This window comes from Leptinotarsa decemlineata, unplaced genomic scaffold (genome assembly GCF_025532065.1).
Source record: "Leptinotarsa decemlineata unplaced genomic scaffold, Ldec_3_MD MMD2_P_RNA_scaffold_7, whole genome shotgun sequence".
Classification (NCBI taxonomy): Eukaryota; Metazoa; Arthropoda; class Insecta; order Coleoptera; family Chrysomelidae; genus Leptinotarsa; species Leptinotarsa decemlineata.
In genome coordinates this window covers 4,854,773-4,879,952 of record NW_027412534.1, presented here as the reverse complement: position 1 = coordinate 4,879,952, position 25,180 = coordinate 4,854,773, and the positions used below count along the sequence as shown (strand labels likewise).

General features: G+C 33.5%; 1 protein-coding gene across 2 annotated transcripts in view; it reads right to left on the bottom strand.

The window, feature by feature from the left end:
* The window catches only part of LOC111515123 (uncharacterized), a 108,310-nt gene that overhangs the window by 31,834 nt on the left and 51,296 nt on the right, over positions 1–25,180 (bottom strand). The window lies entirely within an intron of this gene.

The window sequence follows — 25,180 nt, the reverse complement described above, 5'->3', positions numbered from 1 at the left end:
TTGTCTCAATGATATCTGCGTCAATTTCTTGATCGGTATCCATCATACACACAGCATATGTTTCATTTTCCTTCTTTCACTACCATTTATCCTATCACTATCGTCAGTATGGCAGGAACACTTATTGGCAACTTCAATGAAATAAAAAATTAATTGTCCAAAGAACTGTACATTCATGTCGACAAAGATGTGTTCGAAATTTGGATAGTCAAGTTATTCATAATAAAAGAAAGTCATAATATTTAATAAAAATATTATGGAAGTACAATCATACTTGAAAAAATGTTTCTTAGACTAACAAACAAGGAATTAATTCAGCAAGTCATAAGCTATATCCAACGATAGGTGTTTACAGTGTTTAAAAAAAGTATATTTGTTCGAAGGTGATTGACAATGTTTCATGATGAATTTCATTAGTTCGGACTTCCATTGTGTAATATTATATAAAATAATTTGAAATCCCTGAAAGAACTGATAAAAAAGAATCAAAAGTGAATAGTTCAAAATAACAAATATATATATATATATATATATATATATATATATATATATATATATATATATATATATATATATATATTCAGCAAAAACAAACCTGAAATGAAATAATAGAGAAATAGAATACAAGTAAAAATTGAGCAATTGAACAAAAAATTGAAATACAAAAGTAAAACAGTTCAGAGATTCCAAGCCAAGTTACTTCACGACGTTTCGATTGTTAGTATCCACAATCGTCTTTGGGTGACGACTGGACTGATTCCTCCGAGAGATGACTATTTATAGGTCATTGGAGTACTTTCACTTATCCCCACTTTCCATTTTCCGCTTCACTGGTTTAGTGAGAGACCGTTTGGCGGGAGTTGGCCGTTTTTCGCTTGATGATGGGTTTCCATATGTTGCGTATCTCTACGCTAGCTTGGCTGAATACGTGGTTGAACAACATGTATACGGCTTCTTTGAATTTCCTCCTAAAGCAATGTTCCTCTCTATGTATGATCTCAGCTTGGGACCACTCGATGTTATGTTGATGGGTCCAAACATGGTCTGCTATTCCTGATTTGCTGGTTTCCCCTTGTTTCCCCGAATACCCTCACAGGGTATCCGGTAAATGCAATTCTTGGAACCACAGTCCGCCTTTGGTGGCCTGGTTTTCGTGAGGCTGCTACGGATAGTGTTACCGGATTTGAAGTAGATTCTAATGTTGTACTTGGAACCAATTCTTCTTTTTCTTTCCGATAATCCTCTGATGTAGGAAAGTGCAAGTACTGGTTGTCATGGCTTCTCTTTCTTGCGAGGCTCCTGCTGTCTTTCAGCCAAAGTCTGTTCTACCATCGCTTTGGAGTAGCCATTCCGTTGAAGATCATTTTTGATGATGTCCAGTTCCTTCTTGAGACCTTCCTTCGTATAACAGAGCCCGAAAGCACGGTCTAATAGAGTCTTGATGATTCGTGGTTCGGATACTTTCCCATGTGAGTGGGTTTTCGATATACATACGTTTCCCACTTAGTGTCGGTCCTCTTCACCAATAGTCTCAGAATGGCAATTCGTTGTGGATTTCCTTCTCCATATTATGTAGGTGTCGTCAACGTTTCTCAACCAGACTCGAGGTTGTGGGCTTCTTCAATGGCCAGAGTTTCAAACTACTCCATTTATATATATATATATATATATATATATATATATATATATATATATATATATATATATATATATATATATATATATATATATATATATATATATATATAAGTGGCGCGGTGTTCCATATCTCTATATAGGAAGCAGATAGGAATCTAATTTTCTATAATATTACCTTATTGCTCGAGCTCGACAAAATAAAAATATTGGCGGTCACACAGGGTGTTCGATTTTTTCTGGGCGGATCCCAACTGTGTCTTTTTAAATGGCAACCTATATTTTTTATCGCTTTTTCGGTTTCTTCATAGAAAATAAAATAAATTTTATGTATATCTGCACTTCGAAAATATTGACGGTTTTCGAGATATCTAGCATGACAGGTTTTTTTTTCCAATATTCGTCACTCAGAATATTTGAAATTATAAAGTGGTGCCAAGTCCAGTTGAAATTTTTTTTTGGTCGAATATTCTACATTGGTAACTCTCTCAAACGATATATCTGAAATCGACCTGTGATATACAGGGTATGAAAAACCGCTTGCCAAATATTGTAAATGAAAATTTGCAAAATCTTCCTTAGATTAAAAGGAACACCCTGTATATTATTGATCCATAAGAAGCGCCAACGAAACCTCTACAAATTTCTTTAAGTATTTCCTATGGCTAAGTTCAATAGTTTTTCTTAAATGAGCATTTCTTTCGAAAAATGGTCATTTTTTCAAAGCGAAATCCATTTGACGACTGATGAAAATATACGAAAGATATCTTGTTTCAATTTTGTACATTAGAAGGTGTCCAAACAAATATTTTTTAACGAAATAAATGTATGTACCTATCACTTTTTGCTAAATGGAAAATTATTTTTTCATTGGATGCAGAATTTCACTCATAAATCGTGCAATATCACGTTCTAGATATTCAAATTTGTCAACTGGCAAATTACAAAACTACAAAAGGGAGAGTTTAATTAAGGTTGATAACGAAACTTTTATAAAATATGTTCAACATGTCTTCCATTTTCTTGAATGCAGAGCTGAAGTCTATGTTTGAAAGACTGTTCTACCCTGCGCAAGACAGCTGGTGTAATGCTGCGAAAAGCATTCGTTATTCTAAGTCGCATATTTTCGGGAGAAGTTGGTGGCTCAACGTAAACCATATTTTTTATGTATCCCCATAAGAAAAAATCTAGTTTCGTCAAATCTGGTGATCTAGCGGGCCACCGTACAGGCCCATTCCGTCCTATCCATTTATTGGGAAATACTTCATTTAGATGATCTCTCACTTCTGCCGAATAGTGACCAGGTGCACCATCATGTTGTAACCACATTCTATTGCGGAGGTCAAGAGGAATATCATCTAACAAACCTGGTAAATCATTTCGTAAGAAATTGAGATACATTGCACCATTCATATGTCCCTCAAAAAAGTATGGACCAATTACATATTCTCCAATGATGCCTCCCCAGACATTTATCGACCACCTATGTTGATAATCCACCTGTCTCAATAAGTGAGGATTTTCTGTCGCATAATAATGGTAATTATGTCGATTTACAAATCCATTTTTATGGAATGTCGATTCATCCGACCATAAAATATTATTGAAAAAATATTCGTTTCGACGAATTTTGTTCATGGCCCAATTGCAAAATCTCACTCTTTTCTCGAAATCAGCATACAGTAGTTCTTGATGTAACTGAACGTGGTATGGATGCAAGCGATGTTTCTTCAATACTCGTTGCACTGATCTCTCACTTATATCCACTATTTCCCCAATTTGTCGTTGACTCCTACTAGGATCTTCTTCAACAGCAAGAAGAACTTGCAATTCATCATCTTCATTAGTAGCTGGCTTGATGCGCTCATGTTTGGAATAATTAATAGATCCAGTTTCAACGAATCGTCCCAAGACCTTTCGGAAAGATCTTTCATCTGGATGCCTTCTATCTGGATACCGTTAATACTTGCCAATAAACAATTCCTGTCTGATTCACCTAATATGAAAATCATATCAATCAAATCACTTTTTGATTGATGAAATTATACCGACAGTTCAACTTCACGATTGACTAAAAATTTCAATATTCATTTGCAGCCAAATATTTTGTTCTGTCATTTGCCAGACTACTTGATTTCCAATAAATATTTCATTCGCTGAAAGGTTGTTTTAGACCGAAAAAATATGGCACAAATTCCGAGATTTTTGAAATTATTGTAACTATTCAAGAACGTCCATTTTGTGGTGTAATTCGCAACTTGTTTATCTAGCAACAGGTAATTTTAGGAATGGGCGATATTTTAAGGAAAGGGTATTTTTTGTATATTCTTATCAGTCGTCAAATGGATTTCGCTTTGAAAAAATGACCATTTTTCGAAAGAAATGCTCATTTAAGAAAAACTATTGAAATTAGCCATAGGGAATACTTAATGAAATTTGTAGAGGTTTCGTTGGCGCTTCTTATGGATCAATAATATACAGGGTGTTCTATTTAATATAAGGAAGATTTTGCAAATTTTCATTTACAATATTTGGCAAGCGGTTTTTCATACCCTGTATATCACAGGTCGATTTCAGATATATCGTTTGAGAGAGTTACCAATGTAGAATATTCGACCAAAAAAAAATTTCAACTGGACTTGGCACCACTTTATAATTTCAAATATTCTGAGTGACGAATATTGGAAAAAAAAACCTGTCATGCTAGATATCTCGAAAACCATCAATATTTTCCAAGTGCAGATATACAAAAAGTTTATTTTATTTTCTATGAAGAAACCGAAAAAGCGATAAAAAATATAGGTTGCCATTTAAAAAGACACAGTTGGGATCCGCCCAGAAAAAATCGAACACCCTGTGTGACCGCCAATATTTTTATTTTGTCGAGCTCGAGCAATAAGGTAATATTATAGAAAATTAGATTCCTATCTGCTTCCTATATAGAGATATGGAACACCGCGCCACTGTTGCAGGACCCTGTATATACAGGGTGTCCCTGGACTTCCTCTTTTCCTCTCGGGAATGTATAGATGGGGTCAAAATATCACCAGTACTTCATATAACTTTTTTTCCTAAAATCCTTCGTTACCAAGTAACGGGCCCTCGAAGTTACAAAATGAAAAATGTTTTTCTTTGATAACTTTTCAAGTGAATATTCAAAATCATCCAAATTTTGGTAATTGACTAAACAAATGAATTCCTTCGATGAGCTTTCATGCAGGAGTCAGTTGTTTTGCTACAAAGTCAGGAACGGACTACCCCCGATGGTCCACACCCCAAAACTTTGAAATGACAGATATTTTTCAACAAATTAAGGTTACTTGGACAATTTTATGAATAAAAGTACTCGTGTGGAAAGTCGATCGGAGCAACGAGTCTTGATAAAAATGTAGTTTCACTCGACGACATCAAACCTGCTCGTCCACCATTATTTGAAATGAATAATTATCAAAGCAGAAATAATAATGATAACGTTAATTCAACAAGATTTATCCTGAGATGTCTACCATTATTCGAAAATATTAGTTTTTAAGGAAAATGGAAATGATAGGTAAAATGTTCATAACGAATTTTTATAATGCAAACACGTTTAACTAACGAAACTCAAGAGCCTCAAGAGCAAACAGAAATGAAAAATCCGCTACAGAAACTGCTCGATATGACCACCTTCTCTCTCTATACATTTTCTTAGTCTGCGAAGACACCCTCTCTGTACTTGAAATAGCATTCCAGGGTCGTTTCGTATGGCTTCACAATGTAATGTTATTCTATTCAACAATGCATCTCTTGTGTGAATAGGTGTAGCGTAAACAAGGCTTTTTAGATGCCCCTACAGAAAGAAATCCAATGGATTTAAATCCGGAGACCGCGATGACCATGAATATGGCCCACCTCTACCAATCCATCTATTGTGGAAAATATGGTTCAGATGGCCACGCACAATCAAACTAAAATGAGGAGGAGCGCCATCATGCATAAACCACATATCTCTTCGGATTTGCAATGGAACATGTTCCAAAAGTCCATTCAAATCGTTCTGAATGAACTCCAAATAACGTTCTCCATTCAATCGGTCCTGTAGAACGAATGGTCCTATAAGATGGTTTCCTATGATACCAGCCCAAACATTCACGTTGAATTTCCGTTGGTGTTTGGTTTGCAATATCCCATGGGGATTTTCTTCGGCCCATATATGGAGATTATGAGAGTTGATAACTCCATCTCTACTGAAACCTGCTTCATCAGTGAATAAAACTCGATTAATAAAAGTCATATCCTCTCTTTGCCTATCCATGAACCAATTGGCATATTCCAGTCGTGCTGGAAAATCTTGAGGTGTCATGGCATGTACCTTCTGGATGTGAAATGGGTGGAGCAGTTGTTCCCTAATTATTCTATGAATAGTGGACTTGGATGTATGGAACTGTTCTGATAGATTTCTGATGCTCATTGAAGGATCATCAGCGACGGCTTCCAAAAATTTTCCTCCAATACAACGGTACGTACAGTCCTAGGAGCGCCCTCACCACCTCGTTTTGGCAAAACTGTACCTACAATAATATCGAAATAAAACAACGTGCTCAAATTAATTATCAATTATTACATACCTGTCTCCCTCAAGCTGCGATTGACACGCTCGAATGTTTCTCTTGACGGTACCGTTCGATTGGGAAAATGCTCGGAATACAGACGACGAGCTTCTGCAGCATTACAAAATGCTTGTCCATAAAATACATGCATATCTGCATATTCATTGAATGTAAACTGTTCGGCCATATCAAAAAAATTCAAAATATCCTAAAGAATATTGACAATACAATGATAGTCATATGACAACGCACCACTCAACAAAACAAAATCGCATTCCAGTTTCTCATTTTTTATCAAAACTTTCTAAAAGGTTTTTTTGTCAACATCTGTGAAAGAAATGGAACATAATTATTCCCTGGATATTTTTCACCTAATCATGTGCAGCCGTTTTTGTAGTTCATTCGTTTGCTTTTTATTAGTATAGTGAATATTTTTTCCGATGTGCGTTTTTTCAGCTAAATTTAGATTCGTGTTAAAGAATTTCTCCCATAAAATTATAATTATCAGTGAAACTCCTCAACAGTTTAGCTGTGAAGGAGAATTTGAAACATTTGAATGTTGAGTTTCATGAGATTCAGATAACTGATCAACACGAAACGTGATTATTCCACACGTATTATGTACATACAAAATATGGAATGAATTCGATATTTCATAGTAGAGTAGCTTGTTAGTTTAAAAACACCACGAATCTACAGAACTTGATATTTCTTTTGAAAAAATATCTGCTATCACAATTGTGACTTAAACTTCCATTTAGGTACTGTACTTTTTGTTTACAACTTCATTTTAGCATACTTTGTATTATTCCTGTTATAAATGTTGTTGAATTAACGTTATCATTATTATTTCTGCTTTGATAATTATTCATTTCAAATAATGGTGGACGAGCGGGTTTCATGTCGTCGAGTAGAACTACATTTTTATCAAGACTCGTTGCTCCGATCGACTTTCCACACGAGTACTTTTATTCATAAAATTGTCCAAATAACCTTATTTTGTTGAAAAATATTGAAAAATATCTGTCATTTCAAAGTTTTGGGGTGTGGACCATCGGGGGTAGTCCGTTCCTGACTTTGTAGCAAAACAACTGACTCCTGCATGAAAGCTCATCGACGGAATTCATTTGTTTAGTCAATTACCAAAATTTGGATGATTTTGAATATTCACTTGAAAAGTTATCAAAGAAAAACATTTTTCATTTTGTAACTTCGAGGGCCCGTAACTTGGTTACGAAGACTTTTAGTCTTATATATATACAGGGTGTCTTTTAGACACCCTGTATATATATATATATATATATATATATATATATATATATATATATATATATATATATATATATATATTCAACGAGTCCAACCACCATCAATCGACTAAAAGAGGAATCATCAAGACTCAATAAGACCGTGCTTTCGGGCTCTGTAATACGAAGGAAGGTCTCGAGAAGGAACTAGACTCATCAAAAATGGTCATCAACGGAATGGCTACTGCAAAGCGATGGTAGAACAGACTTTGGCTAAAAGACATCAGGAGCCACGCAAGGAAGAGACACCATCACAACCAGTTTTCGCACTTCTCTACATCAGATGATCATCGGAAAGGATATGAAGAATTGGTTCCAAGTACATCAGAACCTGCTTCAGATCTGAAAACACTATCCGTAGCAGCCTCACGGAAACTAGGCCACCAACCGCGGACTGCGATTCCAAGAATTGCATTTATCGGATACCCAGTGAGTGCAGAAAATCCCATATTGGTGAAAGTAAGAGGCCATTGAATGTTCGCATTGTCGAGCACAAGAAACACAAACAGCGAAGGGAAACCAGCAAATTAGGAATAGCAGAGCATGTTTGGACCCATAATATCGAGTGGTCCCAAGCCGAGATCACACATAAAGAGAAATATTGGTTCAGGAGAAAATTCAAAGAAGCCGCATACATGTTGTACAACAACATATTTAGCCAAGCTGGCGTAGAGATACGCAGCATATGGAAACCCGTCATCAAGTGAAAAATGGTCAACTCCAGCCAAACGGTCATCTGCCACTAAACCAGTGAAGCGGAAAATTCAATTGCTCTATTTTCACTTGTATTCTATTTCACTATTATTTCATTTCAGGTTTTTTTGCTTAATATAATTGTTGTTTTCAACTATTCATTTTTAATTATTTTTTTTAGTTCTTTCATGGATTTCAAATAATTTCATATAATATCAGACAATGGAAGTCCGAACTAATGAAATTTAATTAGTATATGGTCAGTTACGGAACAGATACGTGCTAGCAGGGGATCGAATTCATTTTTCAGCATGTTATATAATCAATTGACTTTTTTGCCAGGGTACTTAGGTATTGTCAACATGAAGTTACTATGTCTTATATTGCGAAAAAGCCCTCTGATCGAGACTGAAGGTTTTAGGGATCATACAGGCACTCTTCAAAATATAAATACAAGGCTGTGTCAAGATCTTTTTTCTAATAAATAATAAACAATGGTCGCAAGAAACTCTGGGTTTACCCTTGCAGAAATATCTCATAGCCATTTGTTGGAGAACCAAATACACAGTTCAGTGAAATCTGTGAGCTAATTTCTCAAAAACATGAAAATGCATTATAACAAATTTAATGTCACACTATTGTGATATTTTCACTCATCAATTCACAAACTGTGACACGTGTTTCACTAAGTACAATAGCTATTGTATAGTAAAAAACAGAATAACATAAGGGAAATATTGAAAAAAATATGGAAGGTGTAATAAGTCAAGAATCACAGAAAAAGTTATTTTTAGAAACTAACTTGTTCTAGATTTGAATGAAGAACCATTGTACAATTAGAACTCAACTCAAACAGACACATTGATCATCGAAACAAACAACTGAAATTTAAATTGGACATAAAAAATCTCATGAACGAACCATGAGAATTATCTGCATGCCTATTGCAATCTCGGTAATTTTCTTCAACTCGGTTCGTGACCTATAATTTACGGTTCCAGCATAAATGACGGACAGACATTTAGCGACTCATAGCTCACTACGCGTTGCTCGAACAGAACTAGCATTTAGGCTGTCATGGTAAGCAATTGAAGATGGACTGGCCGTGAGGTCAGGGGGCTTGAAGAAATATCTGTAGGGTCACCAGAAATCTTCTTGATACCTCAAAAAACCCAAAACATTTCGAAAACTACGTATAACACTCTTTGAAAATGATTAACATTCATACCCAAAATATTAGTTGTGTTGGTAAAATCAACTAAACAGTGGGGGCATTCAGTAATGATAATAATAACAAATAAATAATGAGCGAATGGCAAATGTATGTTGCAGTTTATGGATTTTAATATTTCGAGAGCGCAAATAAATGAGTGTAATTAAATAGATTATGAATGCTTGGTTCTTTGATTCTGCATTGTTGAAACCATTAAAAAAAAATAAAAACATGAATTGGTATTGATTTTGTTCTTTAGATGGCTTTATTTGTTGTTCATCGGTACCGGTATACATCATAGTTTATTTCTACAGTATCTTCGGAACTACCCTCGCGCATCGTTCCCCGGCGTCTTACAGTAGACGCGACGCGTAATGGCTTACTGCGTTGAGTCAAGTTAATCTTATCGTGATAACTTTTAATTAAACGAATCATCCAAATTACTTACTGTAAAAGACAAAGTTTATCTGTATTAAATATTTAAAATGACAATTGTATCAATTTTTAAGAATTTGACAAGTATTCCAAAATGCGCATTGTAAAAAAAGTATCCAATCTAATTATATTTATGGCTCAGTATTTTGCATATAGTGGTTTTCACATAAGAGGTAGATATATGCTATCGCAGACTTATCTCGAATAGTTCTAAAAAAAGAATCCTACGGTACATTATTTGCATGTAACTCCAACAGTATAGGCAGCGCACGCCAAGATAGCTGTCAGGGAGTGAAAATTGTTCCGACTCACTTAATACTTATCGTTATATTGTGACCAAAATACACAAAGCCTTTGTAAATTGTAGCTTATATGTTATTCTTATGTATGAGCTGTATTTATGTAAAGTTACATCTGAATCTGTTCAGTCGTTTAGGCATGAAAGAGTCACAAACATACATACATACATTCATCCATCCTCACAAACTTTCACATTTATAATATTAGTATAGATAGATCTATTTTAGATAGAACATCTTCTGAACCGAAATGGGACCGAGAAATAAAAAATTATTTTCCTTAAGCAACTGGAGGCTGTAAGACATGAGAAAAAGTCACTGAAAATATCACGGGACTGTATTTGAACACATTTCAGATACTAAATGAAGTGAGAGTAATAAAAGAAAACAAGATGAACATCTTGTTTTCTATAATATACTTTCGGAGTCCATTCGACAGGCAGAACATTTTAAAAAAAATTAAAAAATTAATTAAAAAATTCGTTTTGGGCGAACGACATCAAATTAATTTGTTACTAAGAGCCTGACGTCCTAGTAACATAGTATGTTGTTCTTTTTTTTGTATTGGCAAATCCTGTTGTTTGCAATGGTTTGTAGTTCTTTTTGTTCATTATTATTTTCATTAACTACTACATACAAATGTTTTATTTACTGTCTAGATTATTTCTTCTGTATTTCTTTTTTGTTTGTTGCTATAGTTTATTTCATAAAATACGTATATTTTTTAATCGAAAATTTTGGCAGTTTCATCGCATACAAGCTCTGCTTTCGCGATGTTCTGTGTTGGTGTTATTTGTATTTATCAAAATACCTAATCTCTCAGAAATATTGAAGCCGATTTGATTTCTTAATATCATATTATTTTTGACTAACACAAAAATTACTACAAAAATATAGGTCCCTGAATAAAATTATGACAATAATCTGTGTTCCCAAAAAGTAATATATCCTGAAACAATCCCTTTTCAATTCACATTCTGATAGTCTATTGAAAGTTGATCCAGCAAAGTGTAAATAGATTTTCAGTATTGCAGATGAAAAATATATAGCAAAAGATAATATTTTAGAATTTTCGGTTTTTCCCGTATATCTCCAGAACCAAAAAAGTTTGTTCCGTTTTTTTTCTCCATTTATTCAACAGTTTCCGGAAATAGGCAAAATTTTGCTACAATTGAACCTACCTTATAGCTCTTACTGTTGACGAAAACCCTATCCTTATTTGAATTGAAGGGGTCATATTTTTAGGAGTGATTAATTTTTGGGAAAGTAAGTTTTTGGCTTTCACCTACTCCATCTCGATACAAAAAAAGATAAGGGAATCTTCCAAAGTAAGGAAGGAAGTAATCAATTTGAAAATAAGTAACTGAAAATAAGTATACATGGATGTGTGGATCATGCAAAGAAGTAACTTTCAGACACAAACTGAAAGAAAGTCCTCCTGAAACAGCTACTTTCATATAAAAATTGAATTTCACGAAAGAAAATTCTTTCGAAACAAATACATCTATATGAACACTGAATTATACAGAAGATAGTTTTCTTTACTCAGTTTGTATTTCAAACATTCGTTGTGAAATAAAATCAGATATCATTCACATGAATGGTAACAAATTGCACTTACAAGGAACACTGTCATCCGCACTGGTATACATCGATGTTTCGCCGTAAGACACTTGACCTTAGGCTCTTCAGTACTAAATTAGATAACATTATAGAAAATAAACATGAATGAATTGCGTGTATGTTTATGTGGTAGAACATTTTCAGTGAAGTAACTTTTGTTAGTTCGAAGAAAATGTAGAAAAAATTCGTATTGATTTCTGGCGAAAAAAAATACTGTTGACGCCAAAGCTTGGTTTGATAAATATTATTTTGACTTTGCACCAGGACAATCATTCGTTGAGAAGTGATGCACGCAGTGGACACCCCAAAGAGGATGTTACCGATAAAAACATAAAAAAGTTTACTAAATAATTTTTGATGACCGCAAAGTGAAGTTAATCGCAATAGCCGAGACTCTAAAGATATCAAAATAAAGCGTTGGATATATCGTGCATTAATATTTGGGTATGCCAAATTTCTGTTTAAAATGGGTGACGCGCGAGCTCACAACGGTCAAAAACAACAACGAATTGATGATTCTGAGCAGTGTTTGGAGTTGTTTCGCCATGAAAAATTTTTATTTATTCATCGATATGTGACACTCGATGAAACATGACTCCATTATTTCACACCAGAATCAAAACCATCGTCATCTGAGAGGACTGCACGTAGTGAACCGACTCCAAAGGGGACAAAGACGCAACAATTGGCTGTCAAGCTTACAGTATCAGTATTTAGGGATGCACATGGTATTATATTCATCGACTATCTTGAAAACGAAAAAACCTCATAGTAACATCGAAATCAGCATAACTTTGTTTGTTTACGGGCCCTCATACCGACGTTTTGTCCAGATTCAATCGAGCAGTTTCGTGAATGCCAGCTCACTTCATTCGGATCAATTCGTCATTCTTTGTTTGTCGGCTTGGTTCCTGTTTATTTACATATTGTTGTGAATATTACTGGAGTTTTTTCCCAACACCAAATCGTTATTTTTAACACCACCACACGTGTTTCGATCACCACGTGATCATCTTCAATAGGAAGATTAAACTAGAAACTAACGCGAAGCTGACGCTATTTATGTTATATAGATATCCCATACAGGTAAACCATCCAGGTAGACCACCCATACAGGTATACCAACCTAAATTAATTTTACAATTTTGCCTTATCTATTATTATACAATATATGTTTAACTGTTATAGCTGTATATAAAACAATTTTCAGATATATAAAAATTAATTTCACAATATTGCCTATCTAAATTTATTTTTGCAATGTGTCCTTATGTAGTAATCAGTAAACCCAACAATATAATTTCAACAAGCTATATAGTATGCTCTTTGGTATAGGTCCGTCATCGTTATTCATAATATTATTGTGTTTACTTATTTCTTCACTCTCATAGGCATCTTATAGAAGCGGAAAAAATGGAAAGCGGGGGATAAGTGAAAGTACTCGAACGACCCATAAATAATCATCTCTCGGAAGAATCATTCCAGTCATCACCCGAAGACGATTGTGAATACTAACAATCGAAACGTCGTGAACTAAGTTGGCTTGAAATCTCTTAACTTTTTGATTTTATCTCAATTTTCATTTTGTATTTCTTTATTTCTATTTTTTGTTGTATTTTATTTCACTATTATTTCATTTCAGATTTTTTTTGCTTAATATAATCAATATTTACAGCTATTTATTTTTAATTCTTTTTTTTTTTCAGTTGTTTCGGGGATTTCCAATCATTTTATATATTAAACAATGGAAGTCCGAACTAGTGGAATTTATAAAAATTGTATCGAAAAATTATATGACCGCCATGTTCGTTGTGTCGCCCTCGAAGGCAACTATATTGAATAATTAAATAAAAATTCAATCAAACGTTTTTTTTCCTATTTTAGCCTACGAACTTCAACTTCAACCCAACTGTTATTTCATGAAGTGTGACTAGAAAAGTCAAAATCATATGTGATACTTTCGAATAGCCCTTTTTGTAGCCCTGTATGTCAATTAGGAAAATAAATCTGTGACAGAGGTTAATGTATTTGTCTTTATTAATGCCTGGTTTAAGGGCTTCAGTCTGACATCTCCTCCACTTCCGGGTGCTCTGCTGTATTCAAATTCACCTAACTGAAAGTTTAATAATATACTTTTAGAACAAGCTATTAACCCTAAACATGTAAGCTCTCTTCAGAAATGTCTCTAATCTCCTGCAATTTTCTTGATGTGAATAGGATGATTATGTTGTTTGAACCCATCATACATAATTGAATCTGCAGTCCTGTACGTGCAAGTTTCATTAAAATTTATCTGATCATTACATCATTTTGTTAGGTATATAGGTTTCCATTATGACTTATTTATTATAGGTGGCTTCTTATGAATTATGTAGGTAGTGATGGTGATTCTGGTCAGAACTGGAGAATATACCAGCTATATAATGGAGTTTAAAATTTTCGAAGATATGATTACCAAAATTGATTATTTTTATAAAGTATTTACGCCGATGCACAATCTATTACATATATTTCTAGATTTTAAGCGTGCCTTTGAAACAATTAATAGGAAAACTTTGACCAATAAACTGAAGTATTATGGTGTAAATGGAAAAGCTTCAAACTGGTTAGATAGTTATCTTGAGCAAAGAAGTCAAAGGACTAAAATTTGTGATGTAATGTCTGATCAAATTATAAATGACATAGGTGTACCACAAGGTAGTGTTTTGGGACCACTGCTATTCATTTTTTATATAAATGATATCAACTATGTACCTGGTTCACACCATATTAATTTATTTGCTGATGATAACCTTGTATATACGGAAAACTGTGATTTAAAAGAAGCTGTACAAAATATCAATATATCTTTAAAGAACATTGAATTTTATCTACAAGTGAATAAACCCAAATTGAATATCAATAAATCTAAGGCAATGATTGTTACAACAAATTCGAATCAAAGAAAGATTGATACTAACGACGTTAATATCAGCATATTCAATAATCAACTCACAATTGTGAATGAAATTAAGTACCAAGGATTCATTATAGACCAACATGCCGAATATACTTACCATTAGAAAGATATGTAAGGAAATGTATTTTTTCTCTAGAATTTCAAAATCTTTATCAACCTTTGCTAGACTAACATGTTACAACCGCATAATAAGACCACACTTTGACTACTGTGCCACACTGATGTATCTATTCAACCAAAATCAAATGTGACAGTTGCAGAAACTACAAAATCGAGGTATGAGAATCATTTTGAGATGCAACCAGTATACCCCTATTGAATCTATGTTGAATACTTTACAATGGCCTCCGGTACATAAAAGACTGTATTATTTGAGCAGGATTTTTATTTTCAAAATTACAAGTGATATTCAGTTCGAAATAGTGACATTCATTCAAATAACACAAGAACATGTAATACATTTTATAGATCCCTAACAAACTATAAGAGTGGAATGAATTCATTGTTTTTTAAAGATTTAGATAGTTTCAATAAGTTACCTGATGAAATAAAACATGTAAATTCCTTAAAAGCATTCAAGAAGTTATTATTAGAATATATCAAATCATAATACATGACGCACTGTAGAATTATATATGTATATACATTATTCATATATGCATAACTATATATTGTATATTACGATTCCTAAAATAAAGTCTACTACTACTAATTCTTATCGGAATATTGATTACAAGATAACTCACAGGGGTTAGTTTCGAGGTATTACATCTCATTACTGCAGGAAAGATTCGACCCAAACAGCAAAGTGCCTGGGACTCGATTAATTTCAACGCGGTTCAACTGCATGTATGAAACCTTCGTCTAAGAGAAATATTGTTAATCAGTAACAGCTCCATCTCATGAACAAAGCCCTAAGCGGGGTAAAAACATCCCATATATTAATACTCTGACAGAAATTGAAATGATATTTTAATATTGTATATAAAAAAATAAATATTTCGAAATGAAATCTCGAAACTTCATCTCTCTCAAAGTACCTAAACCGCAGAGTCCTTAAGTCCTTCAATTCACTTCTTATCGTTGCAACTGTCTTGTAACGTTCACGAACGATATTTAAAATGTTCTTTTCCCACCCGTTTTGATACGTTTTTACAAAATTTAGAGAACCTCTTAAATCATGCGGTTAATCCCAACTCAACTGCTTTAAAAGATTTACAAGACATAATTTCATTATCTGGTTTGGTTTTTATTATTCATGAACATACAAGAATTACCGCTACTTTATAATATACAGGGCTATTCAAATTCGTTTCTGTACATGGGGATCTCGTAAACGATAAGAGATAGAGTGTCGGTTAAATTGTGGCAAAGTTGCGTATTTTAGAGACCTATTCAATGATGTAAAAAAATCGAATATAGCTCTTTTGGTTCTGGAGATTTACAGGAAAAACCACTGATGTGGTATTCTGATAGCCCACTGATGTGGGCTATCAGAATATGTCCATGAATCTTTTATATAGGATGTCATCTGACTTGGGCCACCCCCATCTTTGAATTTTTAAATACGGCCCTGGAAGTTGGTTGACTGAGTTGAATAAAAACACAATAGCAACTTTCACGTCTCCCTATGTACCGTAGAGTTTTTCGAGAGTTTTTTTTTCATTTTTAGGTACCTATTCATATTTTTTCCATTGCTCTGGGCATTTTCTACAATGAACTTCGAATAAGAAAACCTTTTATGATAATCTGGAACATATCTACAGCAAAAATATATTATATGTGTTTTAATAAGCAGAAAATGAAATGATAGTAATAATAACATCCGACGCTATAACACTATAATTGTAATGAAAATTGAAATGAAGTAATTTATATACAAAAAAATTAATGGCGCAATAAATATTCAATTTGGAGTCCTTCCATTCCGAGACATTTTTGAACTCGGTTATTCATATTATTTATTCCCCTTAATACACTTGCTGCATTGTTGTGAAATCATTTAAAATCCTTAATCTCGAGTCTTCCACATTTTCTATCTCTCTGCCAGCGTGAATCCTATTTTCCAATGTCCCCCATAGAAAATAGTCCAAAATAGTAAGATCTCGTGATCTTGCAGGCCAATTTATTGGCCCATTATTTGTCTCAAAATGTAAGGACTCCAATTCGAACATTTATTGCGCCATTAATTTTTTTGTGTATATAAATTACTTCATTTCAATTTTCATTACAATTATAGTGTACGTTTCGGATATTATTATTGCTATCATTTCTTTTTCTGCTCATAAAAACATATATAATATATTTTTGTTGTAGATATGTTTCAGATAATCATGAAAAACTTCTTATTCGAAGTTAATTGTTGAAAACGCTCAGAGCAATGGAAATATGGAAAAATATGAATAGGTACCTAAAAATGAAAAAAAAAACTCTAAAAATTCTATGGTACAAAGGGAGACGTGGAAGTTGTTATTGCGTTTTTAACTCAGTCAACCAATTTCCAGGGCCGTAATTTGAAAGGGAAAAATTCACCCAATTATAATCAAATATTACCGAAACATCCGGAAATATAAAATAAAATTCAATTTCTCAGTATAAAGTGAATGTCTACGATCCAAAAACTACAACAAAAAATACAGGTACGTATTTGAAAATTCAAAGATGGGGGTGGCCCAAGTCAGATGACACCCTATATAAAAGATTCATGAACATATTCTGATAGCTCACATCAAGTGCCAATAGCAAAATGTGGACAGATTTTCAATATGTCTGCGAATAAAGATGTAGGCAAAAAATAATTTGGGATTTTTTGGTTTTTCCTGTATATCTCCAGAACCAAAAGAGCTATATTCGATTTCTTCACATCATTGAATAGGTCTCTAAAATACGCAACTTTGCCACAATTCAACAGACACTCTATCTCTTATCGTTTACGAGATCCCCATGTACAGAAACAAATTTGAATAGCCCTGTATTTACCAATTTGGAAGAAAGCAATATAAAAAGCGGAGTTTTTCAGCCTTGCTTGTCCGATCATCGCGCTCAGTATATGATAATTGAGGAAATAGCAGTGAGCTCAAATGAAAAAACGATTTCTCGAAAAGTAGCCCAAAATACGAATTTAATGACACTAAAAAAAGCTTTAGCAAATGTAGAGTGGGGTTTCAACAAAACAATTATTGATGTTGATCTTCCCACCTTGTAAATACTTATAGTGATTTGGTCAAAAATGTTTTCAATAAAAACATATATCATAAAGAACGGATGTGCACCAGCTATGTGGTATGATGAATCCCTAAAAAGTATGAGGAATTCTTTGTCAAATTCGAAACTTGTAGCCGATATAACCAACGGATTATATACCATATAGAACTCTGAAGAAAAATTATATTGCCCTGCTTAAACATACTAAGAAATTACCTTATGATAATTATGTTCATTCATACTAATATATTTCTTGACCATTTCAATGATTTTTTTGTTAATAATGCTGGTCGGTCGGTAGCCAAGCGGTTCGATGTGGATGCTTTGTTCACTCAGTCAAATTTACTGCCGTGTTGGTCGGTGGTTCAAGCCCTAGTCTGAACTATCGATTTTCACGTGCCACCGTCCAACACGTGTTAGGAATCACACGTTAAAAGGTAATACCTCGTTAATCCTTAGCTCGCACAAGTTTCGACTTTTGAGGGTTGTCGTTCGTAGGGGTGCGACAGCTGGTTAACAAGAAAACATTTTTTTTAAAACATAATATCATTCAATCTCTACCAACGGTATGCCAAGACAGTTTACTGAATTTCAGAAATTTCCAGCCCCTTGCAGCTCCTTTTTCTGGGCCCAGTGACCAAAGAAGACGTTCAAAGTGCAATTAGCTCACTTAAAAATTCCAAATGCTTAGACGCCTATGAACTGTTCTGTTTGAAATCTGTTTTTCCGTTAATCAGGTCGCCCCCATACGAACGACAACTCTCAAAAGTTGAGAACTTGTGCGAGCTAAGGACTAACGAGGTCTAACCTTTTAACGTGTGATTCCTAACACGGAAACTAGTGATATCATTGAAGAGACCTCCCAAATATTGTTGCAGTCTCTTTCTGAATTGATAAATGTAATATTCACAAGTGGTTTTTTCCTGATGCATTTAAGCTATCAAAAGTTATTCTTCTGTTTGAAAACGGATACATTTCTCTTGTTAACAATTATCGTACCATTTCAATAATATCCATTTTCAACAAAATAAGCGAGAAGATTATTAAACAACGTCTTTACGCATATTTTGTGAGATATAAATTATTCAACAAATGTTAGTTTGGTTTTTGTAAGTACCGCTCTACAGCAGAGGCAGTTCTCAATGTGGTGAGTGAAATAGTCAACAATTTCTAGCAAAGTAACCACACAGCTGTTAAGCTCTACAACCTCTCTAAGGCGTTCGACTGCGTCTCTTACGAAATATTATTAGAAAAACTATATTACCATGGCGCCAGGGGAATATCTCAATCCTTCATGAAATTATATTTGTCGAATAGATATCAAGCAGTCAGTAGCAATAATTACATTTCAAATTTAAAACTCGTTAAACATGGTGTTCCCCAAGGATCAGTATTGGAACCACTTCTATTCATAATTTACGTAAATGACATTATTAACTACATGCAGTCATATAAATCTGTTTTGTTTGCCGATGACACTACGTTTATTTATTCTGACAAAAATTCTATTGAACTATCTAGAACAGGGGTCTCCAAACTTTGAGGCCTTCGGGCCATAATGATTTTTTCAGTTTGTTCCAAGGGCCAATTTCTGCCCTTAACTATATTTCTAGACTAGGATAGTCGCAAAGTGCGTGACCTAAACAAACTTAAGCTTTTTTTGCATTTCAATTATTATTGTGTATTGTGACACTTAACGACATCTAATGGCGAGTAGTGGTACTACTCAGCTAACCGCTAGGTGGCATTAGGCGTAATTAAATATTTGGAATTACCGCGTTGGTTCGAGAAAGTTCTGGTTCTAGCTAGTGTATTCCGATCACCTCGAGATGGCAGTTATAATTGCATCTAAAAAGGCTATCAGCGCAACTGCGAATTAGTCTGCGTAGGAAAGGCGAAAGAAGCGAAACTGTCTATTGTGAAATAAAGTAACACCCGTCAATAAAAGTATTTTGATTTGACTTATTGTTTTTATGTGTGATTTGTTAGTATGGAAAAGAAGCGAAAAATCGACAGCGAATGAAGAACGTTACAAGGAAAAGTGGAACTTTCAGTATTTTGTGATTGAGTCCAGTAATAAGGTGCTATGTTTAATTTGTAATGAAACCATAACTGTTCTCAAAGACTATGACATTAAACGACACTATGAATCGGAACATCTTCAAAGTTACTCCAAGTATACAGGAAGTTTGCGGAAGGAAAAATTTGAAGCTTTGAAACGCGGACTCAAATCGCAGCAATCATTGTTTACCAAAGCGAATACTGAATAAGAGTTTGCAACTCACGCCAGCTTTCTTGTGGCTCTTGAAATCAGAAAACGTTGCAAACCATTCACCGATGGGGAAATGACAAAAGAATGCTTGATTGCAGTAGCCGAAGAAATATGCCCCGAAAAGGTAAATTTATTTAAAAGTGTCAGTTTGTCAGCAAACACCGTGGCTCGGAGGGTGCAAGACATCGCAGAAAATATATCATCTCAACTGTCTGACAAAAATGGACATCATGAGTGGTTTTCTCTAGCATTGCATGAGTCAACAAATGTGTCAGATACTGCTCAGGTGTTGATTTTTATTCGCGGATTAGATAAAAGCTATGAAGTGTATGAAGAACTTCTTGATATTGATATAATTGACGGAACGACAACTGGGACAGATATTTTCAAAGAAGTTGAAAATGCCATTAATATAAAGAACCTTCGATGGAGAAATTTGAAATATATAACAACTGATGGGGGCAAAAATATGTATGGTAAAAATAAAGCAGTGGTTGCACTTGTGTCAAAGGCTGTAGAAAATGATGGGGGTTCAAAACCATTAGTCTTACATTGTATCATTCATCAACAGTCCTTGTGCGGAAAATGTTTGGATATGTCTGAAATTCTAAGACCAGTCATATCAGTTGTTAACTTCATCAGATCCACTGTGCTGAATCACCGACAATTCCGCGAGTTTATTCAACAGATTGGAGAAAATGATTTACCATATCATACTGCCGTACGCTGGCTTAGTTGCGGAAAAGTCCTTAAGCGCTTTTTTGAACTTCGAGCTGAGATCGATTTTTTTTAAATGAGAAGCAGCGCCTTTTTGCCGATTTACGAAAGAGTGAATGGATGTGGAAGTTAGCCTTCTATGTCGATTTGACACATCATATGAACGAACTGAATTTGAGATTGCAAGGAGAAAATCAGCTTCTTCCTGATTTATACACCAATATCAAATCCTTCAGACAGAAAATAATACTATTTCAATCGCAATTACGTACGCTGAATATTTTACATGTTTCACACATTTTGAAACGTGTGAAATATTCAGCCACACTACAGAGACTGAATTTTGCAATCGAAACTTTGAATGCTTTGAAGATAAATTTTGATACTCGTTTTTCAGATTTTGATGTCATTGAGAATGAAATTAAGTTTTTTCAAAATCCTTTTGATTCTGACATTGAAAACCTGGCTCCGGAAGTCCAAATGGAAATTATTGATTTACGGTGCAGTGATATGCTCAAGAACAAATATCAAAATTCATCTTTGTTGGAATTTTATAAGAGCCTTCCACTGGAACAATTTGATAATTTACATAAATTTGGTCATGGGTTGTTTTCTGTTTTTGGTACTACTTACTTGTATGAGAAAACTTTTTCCAAGATGAAGTACACAAAAAATGTTTACAGATCTCAATTAACCGATGAGTATCTTGAGTCTCTTTTGATAATTGATACAAGTAAAATTGATCCACAACTACAAAGTATTTTCGGTGGAGAATCACAATTACATAAATCTCATTATTGTTTTTGTTTTACTGTGATTCATTTCAATTATTTGTTAGTTATTAATATGCTTAAACTTAGATACTTAAGTCAAGTTTTCTTTGTCATCATTTCTGTCGAAGTTTCACCTAGCAAGTAAATAAAACCGAGTAATTATCATTCTGTGTTTTCTTCTTCAACTTATCACAGCGATAGTAACAACAATTAGGTAATCATTGGCTGTCGCGGGCCAGATTGATGACAGTAAATCATTGGCTGTCGCGGGCCGGATTGATGACACGGGCGGGCCGGATTTGGCCCGCGGGCCGTAGTTTGGAGACCCCTGATTTAGAATATCAAAGGAAGTCGATGAGAAGGCAGAAAGTTGGTTCGTGACAAATCGACTTGAACTGAATACAGACAAAACGCAACAGTTACAGTTTTCAGCAAGCTCTGCCACTACATGAAGTGCAAACAATGTTAAATTACTTGGGTTAATTGTCGATAGAACTCTCACTTGGACCTGTCATATTGACCAATTGAGTAAAGAATTATCTAGAACTCTTTTTTATTGCGTCAATTGAGGAATATAACTAGTTTCAATAAACTGAAAATAACATATTTCTCCCTCTTCCATTCTCACATTAGCTATGGTGTTTTACTCTGGAGCAACTCAACTGGGGCTGTGATAATTTTTAAATTGCACAAAAAAGCTCTCAGAATAATTACTAATTCTGGTTATAGGGATCATTGTCTACCCCTCTTTTTGAAATTGAGAATAATGCCGTCACCCACATTATTTTTGTACAACGTTTTCATAGAAATTCATAAAAAAGCAACTTCATTAATCAAGCAATCAGACTTTCATAACTATGATACCAGACATTATAACAAATTTTGGACAAACCGCTGTCGTTTGAGTAAATCACGAAAGATCACACTGAATTTCAACCTCTACAACTATCTTTCCCGATAGTTACAAAATGCTTAGTATGTCCAAATTAAAAAAAAACAATAAAAAATTATCTTTTGAGAATTTGCTTCTATTCTGTCGAAGAATACATGAATCATTTCAAATGTTTATAATGTCAACATACATACTGAATTTTGTTCTTATATTTTGATTGTTAACAAATTACTTTCATGCTATTTTTTGACTTGCTATATACAAACATTTTATTATGGAACGTGGTAAAATGAATTATCTTATCTTATCTTACCCGTTTGATATACTTATATTCATTCGATTTCATAGTACGCGTCAACTAAGATGAGATATTGTTGGGCATTGAAAACCAAATTGTACCCAATGTATTCAAAAAATACTTTATTGTGAAAATCTCACGTAGGTATTCAAAAAACCACTAAATTGTAAATGAAGTGTTTTTGAATAGGTTAGTTATGAATTTCCATCAAGTATCGGCCAATTCTATCATAAAAATTGTACTCGCCCTAGAGGATAGCTACCCAACTAGCAATTTCGTATTTTATAATAGTTGCGGAAACGTTTCGGAGAAACAAATTATAAAACTACATTTCTCCCAGAAATATTTCCAATGTGTTTATAAAAGTGCTATAAATAGAAAATTGGCACCCTACAAAACAATTTTATAAACATTACTATAAAATTTGTCTAACACTCTTAAAAAATAGTTTTGTAAAGACTTCCCTTACTGCACTTTTGCAACATATTAAAGCGACGCTTATAAAATAATCAGAAGACAATTTTATAAGAGTTTTTAGTAGTTCCAAGTAGGCGTTATAAAATATAATACAGCCGAAAACGATAACAATGAAATAAAAAAGTGTTAAAAATGTTTTCTTGAAGACGCAAGAAGTAATTTTGTATTGGACACTAGGAAAATATAATTGATATGTCATCAACTGAAAACTAAGAAATAGTAAGGTTGAAGCAATTTTAAAATTTCACTTTTGCACTCATAAAACTGTTAAAGACATTGTTTGTGTTTCGAAGATTGATATTTTTACTGCAAATAAAATTTTATTGACAAATATATAGCCTATTATTAGCACCACGCATTTACAAATGTTTTCGGTAAAATTATTAATTATACAAAAATTCACTCTGTCGAGGTATTAATTTTCTAGTCACAAACTCAACTCACTTTATTCCAAATAATATAATGTTATAATATCTATGTATTTTTCAGCTGTAAATATCACTATATGTGCGGTATTTCATATTTTCAGCTCATCTAATTTCAGTATCCCGGATCGCTAGAATTTAAAATAAATTGGTATTAGTAGCAAGCATTTCAACGTATTTTAGCTACTATGTTACCCCTATAAAACTGTTAAGTTTTATAGGGGTAACATAGTTCTGGGAGTGATGGTATTGCGGCAAAGTCGGACTAATTTTAAAGCTGTAGGTTTGTACAAAAGTGCTTCTATGAATAAAGGATTTCTCACATACAGTTTGGATAAATATTATCTGTCGGGATGTTTTGGCTAAAAAGTTTCTTTCATCGATTATAAAAGCTAAACCATTATAATAACCTTTTCCTGTTTTTCGCAAAAAAAATTGAAACACTAGGTTAGGTGGGATAATTTCAAGTGTTTTATTGGTATTTCCAATATACAGGGGGACTCAAAATTTCCAGAAAGTTTTTTTGTGGAACACCAAGTCATTTCTTCGTCTGTATGAAGCACCTCGAACTGAATATAAAACTATTATATACCCTCAATAAATGTTCAAAATGGCCGCCATTGAGTTATTATTTATTTTTATTCAAATATTCGGGATACAAACGAAAAAAAACCCCAACAGTATCCACATAATAGAATTATTATCAAATTGAAAGTATAACATATATATACACAAATATATTCATATCATAGTGTCTAAAATTAATGATGAATTAAAAATATTGAATTTACTTATGGGGTACCTATACTCAATAAAAATGAAATATTTATAAGTTGCTGAAGAACTGATTTCCACCACGATATCGATGGTGTCTCACTAGAATAACTAAACAAAAATATTCTTACTAAACATAGCTAAAATTTTGAAGAATTTTTTAAAGCTATGAATGGGAATCGATGTCAGCTGGTTGTTCTCAAATACTGCATTTTATTCTTGGTGGCAGCAAATATATATTAGCAAAAGCAATTTGATTTTATAACAGTTATATTAGTGTTTTTGAATTGTAGTTAATAAACCATACTATAAAATAGTTGGGAAATTATCATTGAATAAAACAATATGTTAATGAAAATAAAATAGTATTTGAAAGCATTCCAATAAAATAATGTCATTAAAGCTACAGGAAACAGTTATAAAATAAGCTTGAAATAGTTTTATATCTATCATAAAAATCTCGCAGAAAAGTGTTATAGAACTGCTACATAACAATTTACTTTAATAGGAAAATAAGTTTTATAAGTTAGTTGCAAAAACGTTTCTGTGATAATTTACTGACTATTTTATAATGGTTTTTCAATTTTATTTAATA